Here is a 12,745-nt window from a genome sequence, read left to right as displayed (position 1 = left end):
GCCTTTGCATTGACCGTTCCTAGTCGGTATCGGTAATGATGCAGATAAAAGGAGTACGATTAGACTGCAAAGTACACAGTGGGGCTAAGAACTCCTATGCATCAAAAAAAATGTACTTAAATAATATGCAGATAACCAATGTTTGCTAAAATGTATTCAATGGGCAACAAATGGGACTAGACTTGCATTACGCAGTTAAACAAATTATGTACTTATCCAACATGCGCGTAAGTGGAATATGCTTTACAAAAGATAACTATTAAGTGCTTAAGGTGAAGATAGACACAGAGAAATCAGAATTACAGACTAGCATGAAAATGAGTTGTTGCAAGAGAATAGCATCTACAGTGTTTACCTAAATAGAAGACAAGAGTCTCCCTCCCTCCTCCACAATCAACATAGGGAAAAATCCCCTAGTCTTCTATTTGTATACAAGGAAACCTCATTAACTACATTGACTATCATTAAACTGCTACCAGAAGCAGCATGTGCTCAGCAATGGAAATCAACTATGAAGTTGACTAAGTGCAGCCAACATTGAGCATGGCTATATAACACACAGCACATAATGATGAGAACTTATCAAAAAAAAATATGTTGTGTTTGTTTTGTTTTTGTAAAAATATATGTCTACACACACACATTTTTATATACACATACATACACAACCCCCCCCACCTTCTAGTAATTTTTCATCACATACTTTCTCTCACAAAACAAAACCCATAAACCCATTATAATATAAACACCCACGGACCCACATGCCCACACAACCGCCCAGCGGCCTCCCTACCCTGATCACACTGCTCCTTAGTCCACACCCTGGTTATGAGATTTAAAATCTCAGTTTATTTGTTGTCACTGTTGCTCCCACTGGAGGATACACTGCTGCTGTCCTCATCACTGTCTCCAGGTCCAGTTGTCTTGTCATCCTCTTCACTGTCACTGTCCATTCCCCCCTAGGGGGATCTTGAAAGTTCCTGTGCCAAGTGGCCTTTTCCCAAGTAGAGTTGGCTGCATCCTCACCGTCCTCTGCTAACAGTTTCCAGTAGCAGGACTGGAGTTCACTCAGAGCCATATTAACACAGTCTAGCACCTCCAGGTTCATGTGTCTGTACATTAGCAGGTTCCTGGATTTCCACAAGGAACTCCTGATGCAGGACACAAACTGATCAAAACAGGCCAACAGGTTCCCCTGGTATTTAATCAGGTACCCATATAGTGCTGCCTCTCTTGACAACTGCCCAACCCCTGTCACCACTTTGCAGAGATGCTTTACCTTTTTCCACATCTTCTTGGCATACAAGCAGAGCCATAGGTGGTAGTCAATAGTCTTTGTAGTGCCTTGGCAGGTTAGTGGAGGCCATCTGAGTAAGATATATGGTAACACCTGTTGTCCATGGTCACCCTCAATGCCAACTCTTTTTAAGTCATGGTGAGCTACAACACTGCATACATTTTAACTTCCTTGTTACTCCCACAGCTGAACTGTGCCTTTCTTTCCTAATCACTCCCATTTCTTCACCAGCCTTAAATGTCTGGCAAACATCACTAAAAGGAGCCCCTCCAGAACCACTCTGTCATCCTCTCTCTCAGCCTGCTGCATACGATTAGTGTGGCCCCACCCACCATAAGGTGTAGTCAAACCAGATTGCCCTCATTTGCATAAAAAGTGTTGGACGATCCCAAGACTTATGATAAGAACACCCAGTTCCAGTCATGAATGGGGGATTCCTTTTCACAGGGATCCTTTGTTGGGGGTGGGATGTGGAATACACACAAATGTTAAGCAGTGCTGAGTCACAATGGCTTGAAACACTGTTGACTGTGCTGAAGCCCAACCCATTGGTATATGGTAAATCATAGATTTCATAGACATCAGGGCTGGAAGGGACCTCAGGAGATCATCGAGTCCAGCCCCCTGCCCAAAGGGCAGGAAGTCAGCTGGGGTCATAGGATCCCAGCAAGATAAGCATCCAATTTACTCTTGAAGGTGTTCAGTGTAGGTGCTTGAACCACCTCCGCTGGCAGACTGTTCCGGACCTTGGGGGCTCGGACAGTAAAGAAATTCTTCCTTATGTCCAGCCTGAAATGGTCTTGCAGGAGTTTGTGACCGTTCGACCTCGTCATCCCTTGGGGCGCTTTGGTGAACAAACGTTCCCCCAGATCCTGGTGGTCACCCCGATAAACTTATAGGTGGCCATCAGATCACCCCTGAGCCTACGCTTTTCCAGGCTATCATGTGCCTTTTAGCTTTAGAGTAATATCATGCATAGTTTGTGCTATATATAAAAAGGTACAAAAGTACTGCTTAAAAGTATGTTTATAGAGTATCTGTGATAAAGCGTGTATCAGTTTTAAAACAGGTAAAATACATCAATTCTGGGTGAATTGCCAATATGCAACTTATTACAGGTATATTTATTCCAAGGTCAGTGTTTTCAAAGTTCTTCAACTTCTCTTTGTTCATAGTTTTCTCTCGTGTCCATACACATGCATATAAACACACAAGCATGTGCACAATAATCTGAGCAGGTATCTAGTAAAGTTTATGGTCATTTGTCATTAAGGGCTACATTTTGCCCCATCTGTAACTGATTTTAAATCAAGAGAAGCTCTATTTCAGCCACTGAAGTTATTCCAAAGTTATGCTATTGTAAAAACAATAGCCTGGCAACATAAGAGGAATATCATCTTTCAAACCAACAAATAACGTCAGCAGTGTTATGTAAAATGTTGTCAAACATTCAGAAACATTACCATTTCTTTCTTGGAAACAAGACCTAAGATTTAGAACATTTTATTACACTATAAAAGGGAGAAAGATTTTTACAATATGCATTTGCTTACTTTATTTATAAGTAGTTTAATATATTTACATTTACTTCCCTGTATGTATGCATACTGAGCGACTGCTTTCTGGAACACTGTTCCCATGCACAAATTCCAATCTATCATAAACTGTAGTCAGTTTTCAGGCACAAACACCACAAATAAACAGAAGAGATGAATGGGGTTTATTATCATTTTCTCCTCAGAAAACAATATATAGCAGTAGTATAAAAGAATTACACTAATTTCAGAATTAATTTTAATGAAGATGTCAGGTTAAATATATTCACATAACCAGTTTAGTCTAATAGGGAATTGCAATAGTATACATTTTTAAAAGGCTGTTAATAGAAAATGGTATAAATGTGCAGCCTTTAGGAAATAAAGGTTTATGGGTTTGGCAGTGGGAGTTAGCTTTATAATTTATTCTATGATTTCCACCTATCAGTTTTCTTCTACAGTATGAGGCAAGCACAGATGGAGCTATTTTGACTTTATTACAAAGAAGTAAGTATCCTTAGCAGCACTAGAACTGCCGCTACTAGTGATAACAGGTTACATAGCCAATAGCCATCACATAGTAGCTGTTCCAAGAACTTCATTCCAAATCCACTGAAGTCAGGAGAAAGGCATTTGGGCTAGAGACAGACATTACACATAAACCAGATAAAGTGATAAGAAATGGGTTTAAACCAGTAACAGAACAGACATTCAGTGCACATAAACCAGTTTTAAAATGGCTGAAATCAGTTTGAGATAAATCTGTTTCAGTGCAGACTTAACTGATTTAGATCAACCTGGTTTATCCAATGTCTGTCCCAGACCCCTTCCTGGTTTAACTTAAACCAGAGTCTCCCAGCAACCCAGATGCTTTGTAGCCCTACATGTGGTTTTCTGCTCCAGCCCAGCAGTGCTGGCCCTTCCCCTCTAATCCCTGGCTGGAGCTCGACAGAGATGGCAGGCAGAGCAGCATCTGCCTGGCTTCTTCCTACCTTTCCCCCTCCCTGCTCAAGAAAGGATTTCCCCCCGTCCGGTCTCCCACTGCATGACCATAGCCAGTATGTGGCATGCTAGCTAATGCTGAGAGGCATCTGTGTAAAGACGACAGGACAAAGGCAGACAGGACAGTGTCCACTTAGGGCTTTTTGAAGCTAATCCACAGGTCAGCTGGTAATGTCACTTTGTTCCTTCTTTGGAAAAAGTTGTTTAAGAAGAGCTTAATTAATGGGAGAGGCTTTTACTTTCTTGATGGGCTGATAAATGCTCTGTTATCAACTTCCTGCTGGGCTGGCCATGAACAGCAAGGTTGGGGAGAATCCCTCCCTAATCAGAGGTCCTGTCAGGGCCTGGGTACACCCCCTCCCATCAGCTCAGCACTGTGGAAGGAATGGAAAGGCTGCTGTAGTGCCCCCCAACTTCTAACCTGAGCCACTGCAAACATATGCTGGCATTTTTTCGGTCCAGAGGGGATGTCTATATGGCTACAAACCAGTTCAGCCTAGTCAGGTTAGACTAACCTGCAAAGATTGAATCAATTCAGGCTCAGGCTTTTTGAAAGTCTGTCCCTAGCCCTATTCACTTCAACAGATTTTGGATAAGACATTTAATGAGTTAAAAAGAACCCTCCAATTATATCAGGGTGACATAAGGCCAGCAGGAAGGGAAGTAGTTTTGCTTCAAGTAGTTGAGCAGAAATGAGAGAAGCACCTTCCTCTTTGGCACCCATTAGCAGAATTCTAGAAACCAATTTATTTCCAAAAGCATGGCTGCATACTCTTTAAGCACTTCCTTTCTCAGTAACCAACATCCCATGCTGCTGGGACAGTGAGAGAATCTTGCTAAAAGAAACAGAATAGTGCCTATTAGCAGGACTCATCAACTTTTTTGCAGCAGCAGGCCTGCTTGACCCATCTTGGGTTTGGAGTGGGCCAAAGCTAGGACCCAAATGCCACCAACATTTCTCTAAGTTGCCCAGACACAGAATGGGCAAAGTTCCCTATTGCCTGGGTGCAGCACGGGACAAAGACCACAGCTACCAAAGCCCCTTGCTACCAGTTGCTTGCAGCTATTGAGCCAGTTGTCTATTCACTTGCAGTAGTTTTGCCTATCCCACCTTCCTCCAATTTGTTTACAAAAAGGTCACATGAGACATTATCAAAAGCCTTGCTGAAGTCCAGATATATTATATTCACTGTGTTCCTTTCATCCACCCAACTAGTTATCTAGAAGAAGATCAAGATTGGCAAGATTTGTTCATACTAAAATCAAATACAGTCAGCTTATGATCAGCCTTGCCTTCTCCAGATGCTTTGCAGATGGACTTCCTTACAATATGTTCCAGTAATTTCCCAAGTATTGAAGGGAGGCTAACTGATCTACTGTGCCCTGGGTCCTCCTTTTTGCCTTTTTTTAAAGAGTGGCCCTGTGTTGGCTTTTTTCCAGTCCTCTGTCACCCCTCTTCGTAAATATTATTGCCTTGGAGTCAGAGATCTCTACTGTTAGCTCCTTCATTACCCTATGATGAAGTTCATCAGGCCCGCTAACTTAGATTCATTCAGACCTATCAAAAGCTGTCCAACTTTGTTTTATTATTACTATTTTACCCCTCAGCTTTCTTATCCAACTATCCAGCTAAGTATAGCTGCCTGGTTTCACCTTTTTTTGGTGAAGACTGAGGTAGAGTAGCTGTTGAGCAGCTTGACCTTCTTTGCATCTTCTGTTGTCAGTTTGCCATAGTTATTTAACAGTGGACCCACAGCTTCCTTGGTCTTTTGTTTCCAGCCAACATACTTATAGAACCTCTTCTTGTCTTTAATTTCCCTACCAGGTACAGCTCATGTTTTACCTTTGCCATCTTGATTTTGTCCCTGTAAGTTAGTGTTATTTCCTGCTATGCTTTCTTGGTGACCTGCCCATATTTCCATGGCCTGTATGCTTTTCTTTTTCATTTAAGACATCCTAGAAGCTCCTCATGCAGCCACACAGGTCTCTTGCCATTCTTCCTGTGCCTCCATCATGTTGGAACAACTTCTTGTTGGACTTCAGAAGCTTTAGCCCTAGTGAGTGCCTTTCTCCTTCTGTGCATCTTCCCATGGCACCATGCTTTGTACAGAGACAGAACCCATAGGAATGTTTCACAAGTATAAATTAGCTCTACCTTTACAGGCCATGATGGTTCCTCCAAAACAGAAGGGAGGATATCCTTGTCACTAATAAAGGCAAGGCCCTCAAACTTCAATTCTGCCACTCTGGTCACTTCCACAGCTCTGGGACACAGGCATTATCACACACTAGCCTTTCTGCCTTTCAGCAAAACTGGATGTAGTAGCCAGGAATCAGGACAAAGATTCCAAATAGTTTCCTCTCATTTAAATTGTTTGTGAAATTTGGAATTTACTATACAAATCTTCACATTTTTCTATGTATATCTGGTAGGAAGAACTGCTGTTTAAGCTGACTTGAAAAGGAAAACTGTTCTTTTGGGTTTCTAGATAGCAAACCTTTTAGTTTTCAGTTTCTCTTTGGCTTGGAGAAGGAAAGAGTAGTAGAGGAGAGTTGGGAAAGAACATTTTCAGTTTCTCTCTCTTTAAGAAGCTCCTTCCACTTTTGCCTTTAACTCCCACTCTCAAGGGCTCTTATTGATGACCTGTGCCTAGCGTGATACTAAAAAAAAAGTTCCAGCACAAATTAATTCAGTTTTCATTTTCCTTCCTCCTCTGGATTACTCAAAGTTTAAAAGAAAAATGTGGAAGGAAAACCTGACACATAGAAGGCCCTTCTTTGTGGCCTTCCTTTTCTTGGTGTGTATGTGTGTCTTACTATGGCACAGCAAGTCAGGTACATAAAGGAAAAAAAGAAGAACGATTAAAAACAAAACAAAACAAAACAAAAAAAATAGTACTTTAATAATACTGTTTTTCTCTCCTGCAAGAGATTTCACAGGCTCTAAGTCCAAGCCTATAGAAAGATGGTTCTTTCCAGAGTCTCCATGTTTTGTATAGGGATACCATGCTGATAAGAGGTCTGCTATAAACTCTCCTTCTTTTACATGACCATATCACAAATGTGTTTAGATGCTTCATTTTAAAGGAACTGAATGCCTCCAAGTCTCACAAACTTCCATGGCAGGAGGGGCATTCAGCTCACAGTATCAGGCATTTAATGAATAAAGACCAGTTCACTGCATTTTGAAACCAGTGGCCGCATCCACATAAGACACTTACTGTGCAGTAACTTGTTACTACTGTATAGTAGCGTTGCAGGGCATGAACCATGATGTGACACTACTGCTCAGTAATAACAAGCTACTGCATAGTCTACGTGACCATAAAGCCCTGCAGTGATGCTACTTAGTAGTAACACCAATTATTATGCAGTCATTTAGTATTTGTGTATGTAAGTACTAAATGACTGTGCAGAAACAACTGCACAATCGGCATCTCATGCTGACACAGCCAGTGAAGTCTTCACATTCTGATGGGCTGTGCATCAGGCACCAAATGAACAAATTTAGAATTATATCAGGAAACATTTTGCTACAAGCTGAGTACCACCCACCAATTCATCCCTAAGGAGCCACACAATGTCACAAACACCAATAGTCAGTTGAAAATTTACAATGGTTTAATGGTCATATTGAACCCTTAAGTTCATTGAACTACAGAATTTACATCCAAAGAGAAGGTCAATGCTCTAAAGCAGATGCCTTAGCAAATAAAAATACCATATGGACCAGTCTAAATCTTCTCTTCTGCCACAACTTTCTTATTGCTCTCATATTTGGTACAGTATATTATCAAATGAGGGAATGTGCAAGAAAGCATTTAATTTTTTTTAGAACACTTCCTAAGCTCCATTCAGAGTAACTGCTACAGAAAAACTTTATCAGGTGTCATTTGCCTTCTCCTATTCAAAAGTTAAAAATCACTGTATAATTCTGCAGAAGTAATTTCTGTGTTCATATAAATTTGTTTTGAAGGTTTTTTCACATATATTTTCAGAATTAGATAATGGCCTTCAGCATGAACGATGATTGGTGGCTTCAAAAGCAACACATAGCATCTTATAATCTATTTTCATTTGCCACATATTAAAGGACTACTGACTTTGTTTGTTAGTTCTTGTTTAGGTTTGACTCGGTTCAATCCATGTCATAGAAACATTTCCCAGAAAACCTAATCCATGACAAATATACAACAGTATGTGGGCACCTTAAAAAAAATAGGATTTCCAACAATCAGACTACCAGTACAATTTTAAATTTTCACAACAAGGTGTAGAGGGACCAAGGGAATGACAAATGCATTCCATTCTAGTTATTTTGCTGATCTTTGCATCATTCATTATAAGTGCATTTTCATGTCAGTGATAATAACCAAACTCGTACATTGTAATTGCAAAGGTAACTATACCACAAGGATCATTAAAATTTCCTACAATTATAGTTTATTTATTTAAAAGTAATTAGTCTTCAAAACACCATAACTGCTTGTACATTAAAGTATCTAAGTATTTCATGGCATGCTCATTGTCAAGGTCTCACTGTGCTTCAATATTTGTGGGTAGGATGTGCTTACTAGCACATTTTACTGGACAGGCAGATGTGACAATTAAGCAATCATAGTATTAGAAACCTGTTTGAACAACTGTTAGCACTGGATTTATGACCAAGATACCTTGTTCCAGGAGACCCAAACCCTCAAAACAACCACAGCCTCTCCATTCAATAACAAGTGAATTTTATTGCTACACAGTGATGGCAGATAACAATAATGCAAACAGTTTCATATCTACCAGTCTCAGGGCTCACCGAGTCAAGGTATGTCTGGCCAGTACATGAGCTTCACTCTGAGGTTCTCTCTGGAATGTCAGCTGTCAGCAGCCTGAAGTTTGAAGGCCGACACCTACCCCCCCACAAGTGAGGTGGGTGAGACAGGTGTGTGGTATGCCCTCTGTTCATGGTGATGTCGGGCTCTTCTCTTGGGGGGACCCTTTGCTGCTCTGAAATCCCTTCTTTTGTATCCTTTCCTCCTCTAAAGACTCATCTTCCTTTATCTCTGGGCATCACTGATTGGTCTCTCTCTGGTCATCATACTGTCCTGTCAGCATAGTCCTATGTTTCACAAGCCCATCACATGCACACATCCTAATTCCGGCTTTACTGGTTTCTTCTTTATTGGGAAGACAGAGATCAGGCAGGGGGTGCAATGTGCATATGTGCACATACGCATGCACATGCCCACCAGACAGCCTGAAGAGCAGCTCCTGCAGGTAAGTCGAGGGCAGGGATAGTGATGGATGGAGAGGGAGTTGGGCAAGGCTGTGGCTGCTGCCCAGCCCAATGGAAGTTTGGGGCCCAGGGCCAGAATGTGCAGCCACAAGGCCCAGACAGGGAGTGGGATGAAGCTGCAGATGGCTCATAGGGGTAACACAGGGAGGCTGGCTCCCTGCTGCTGCAGACACTCCAGGAGGGAGTATGTGCCCACCAGATTTGTGCGCAGGGCAGAGGCAGGCTGCCCACTGCAAGATCAAGCTCCCTGCCCTGCTGCTCTCCCCTGGGGCCTCCACAGCCCAGCAGGGAAGATCCAATTTGGCACAGCAGAGTGGGGTTGGGCAGAGAAGTTCAGTGCCACCACTGTGAGCCAAGCACTACCAAGGCAAGGTGCCCCCTGCCCGCTCAGCAGCAGCGGGAGGTACAACTCTGCACCACTGCTCCCACTGCTACTGGGTGGGCAAGGGGTGCCTTGTCATGGCAGCACTTGACTGCCAGCAGCAGCCCTGAACTTCCCTGTTCTACTCTGCTCTGCCATGCTGGGTCTTGCCTGTTGGGCTGTGGAGGTGCCAGGAGGAGGGCAGCAAGGCAGGAAGCCTTAGCCTGCAGCAGGTAGCCCACCCCCACTCCACCACAGGCTCTGCTCCAGCCATGCTGCCCACAGGGGAGGGGAAGCTGGGCTCCATGCTCCACTCTGCCACAGCAGCCATGGCCTCCTACAGGTGGCAGCCAGGGCTCAGGAGTACTGTGGGGGGCAGCAGGCTGCAGACCTGGGTCCCTGACCCCATAGCCCTGGCAGCTGGGAGACCCCTCTGGCAGGGGTTGGGAGGGACTTTGAGTGTGGAGTGAGGGGCACCAGCAGAGGTTGGGGTGGGGGCTGTGTGTGGGAAAATGATGGATTTTGGGAGGGGTTAATCAGAGAATTTGCAGTTTTTAATCAGAGAATTTGAAATTTTTAAACAGAGAAAACTAAGATCCCTGCTCATGAGTACAAGTGCAAAACTAAAGAAACATCATCCTCACCTTTAAAAACTGTTGAGCCTCAAGGAGTAAGACATCCTTAGTTCAGCACCATATGTGTTCCTAGTTATTTACAAAACTCCTTGTGCTGTTGGGCATTGATTCTCAGCCAGAGCATGACCATGGCATCCTAGGGTACCATGAAGTCCTTTCATGGAATTATCCTGTCATAGGGGTGCTACAGCTAAACACTGCACATTGATTGCAGAAAGCCAGTAAGACAAGTTTCCTGGGAGCTGCCCCTGATGCCTTAATAGCTTCCTCAGCCCCTGTATATGCTACCAGGTAAGGAGAAGTACCTCCCATGGCAAAGAATCCAGGACAGCCCCATTCCACTTGATTCTTCCTCCCATCCCCCATACACTACTGGGCGCAGGGTTGCACCCAATCTGCCAGAGCAAAGACTCCTGGGGGGAGCAATTCTGGCACCCCCTGTAAATCAGCACTCTGGGCAGATGTCCCATTCATACCTCTTAATGATTACACTGAATCGCAATTCCTTAAAACTTCAATTTTCATAGTGTGGATTCTTTTTTTTCCCCACTTAACAGAACTCTCAGTTTCCCTTTGCATCCATAAGGGGTAAGCAAACAATGAAGTATAAAGGGCTGTAATATGGAAACTTTATCCCGATCTAAAACTCATTGAGGCATATCAGCACTGCAAACAAAGCATCTCAGGGATTTAGAAGAATCTAAATTATCTGTGCCACATCTCAAACAACCTTATAAACTATCTGGATTATTTTCACATTAAATGTAGGCTCATTAACACTCCTGTTCACTTCAGACTGCTGAAAGAAACTCAGGTGGATGTTTTTGAGTCTTTTCTTTGAGTCATGCAGGTCAGCAGTTTAAGTGTGTGCTGATTAAGTAAATTCTACTGAATTCTGTTAATCTTAACTGAACAATTCACATTTCCATATTTTTCAGCTTACTGGTATTTAGGCCAAACAATTAAACCACATTTCCTAGTGCAGAATCCCTTTATGAAAAATTGTTATCCGTGTTTTGAAAAAGAAAGCTAGCTCTAAAAAAAGACAAATAATTGATTCATTAACAGAAGATATATCAACTTCAAGGACATAATGAACGTCTTTTGATGAGACATTTACTGTGGCATTGCCTAATTAGCTCTGCCATAAACATCTCTGTGTCTAAACATGCAGTGCTATTAGGATAGAGTAAATGAACTAACTTTGCCATAGGTTAGTACTTGTAAACAAAAGTGTTATCCAGTGGTGGAGCTTTTTACTCCACAGCAACACGTGTAGATACTGACAGAGCCGGCTGGGGGTATGAGGATGCTTCAGTGCAGGGAATGCCTGCTGGCTAGCCCCATACTGAAGCACTGAAGCCAGCCCCTCCATATCACATTAAGCCAGGCTGGAGAAGCCCCAGACTGGCAGACTGAGCCCTGAAGCCTCCTGCCAGCCAGGGCTGCTCCAACTCCAGTCAATATGCTGTGGTCCTGGGTACACATTCAAACATGGCACCAGGAGCAATAAACTGGCATGATAGGTGCCAGGGTTTATTGTTGCACATTAACTGCATATGTAAATGTGCCTGGAGTCACTGGCTTTCATTCATAGATAGATTAGCCCAGCAGGAGAGATGGAAACCTCTCCTTTTCCATTTTTCAGACTGTGAGCATTGCTTGTTTCCCAAAGATAAGGATTCTACCAGGGTGACCACAGAAGAAAGTTCAAGTTTTTGGCATTTAAAGATGGTTTCTGTAGTCTATAAACTGTGTATACTGTAAAGATAACAACATAAGGGAACTCTGATTCTGTTTTTTTCTTCTCATAGCCCCCTTTAAGTCACATGACACCTATTTCCAATGGTATGGTCACAGCTATTGCTTTCTCATTTCTCAGCAAGTCCTGTTTACCTGAAAAGCACACTTTACCTTTTGTTTTAACTTAGTCCTTCATCTTTTCACTGAAATTTAACATATGTGCACCAACAAAACAAAATGATTTCCCTTTGGCAATTAGGTTGGTCTTTGAAATGTTAACATAAGATTGACATGGTCTGGGGATTCACGTGCTTTTGACATTTTAACTTCATCTAATAAATCAAAGCCATCTACTTGGCAGCAATGACAATAGTAGGACTGCAACAGAAGGAATGATTAGCAGGCTCAACTGAACATCACCTAGCAGTATATCACTACAAAGCAGTACACATGTTAATTTTGAAAGTAATGAGGAACACTGTATGCTATTAATCAAAAACAGAATGCCACAGGATTACCAGTATTCAACAGTTCACAGCAATATCTATCCAAATTACCCAAACATCTTAACTGCATGTTATTAAGTGGATTATACTTTAATCTTCTCTCAAAAATTAAAATTGTTGTGCTCATTTTGATATTTAAAAAAAAATCATGACTTCAGTACATCCTGCAAGGAAATTTTTTGTAGTTATAATCAATGCAAGTCTGTGTGGAAAAGGTGGGAAAATTTTCTAATAATGTTATCATCCTTGTGCATATCTCAGTTTGGTCACTTCTGTATGTTGTTATACACTGACATTGACTTCAGCTCTGGACCAGACCACGAGTCAAAGGTGTTCTTAGCTTTTATCTGCTGGAAGCTAATTTTCACATTAGGGAGAT

At 42.3% G+C, this 12,745-nt stretch overlaps 1 protein-coding gene across 1 annotated transcript in view; it reads right to left on the bottom strand.

Annotated features, from left to right (window-relative positions):
- RYR2 (ryanodine receptor 2) overlaps positions 1 to 12,745 on the bottom strand; it is an 830,495-nt gene that overhangs the window by 561,589 nt on the left and 256,161 nt on the right. The window lies entirely within an intron of this gene.

This window comes from Crocodylus siamensis, chromosome 1, assembly GCF_052110815.1.
Source record: "Crocodylus siamensis isolate JL-2025a chromosome 1, ASM5211081v1, whole genome shotgun sequence".
In the NCBI taxonomy this organism is placed as follows: Eukaryota; Metazoa; Chordata; order Crocodylia; family Crocodylidae; genus Crocodylus; species Crocodylus siamensis.
The sequence above is the reverse complement of the archived record's forward strand: the minus strand, read 5'-3'. Positions and strand labels throughout refer to the sequence as shown.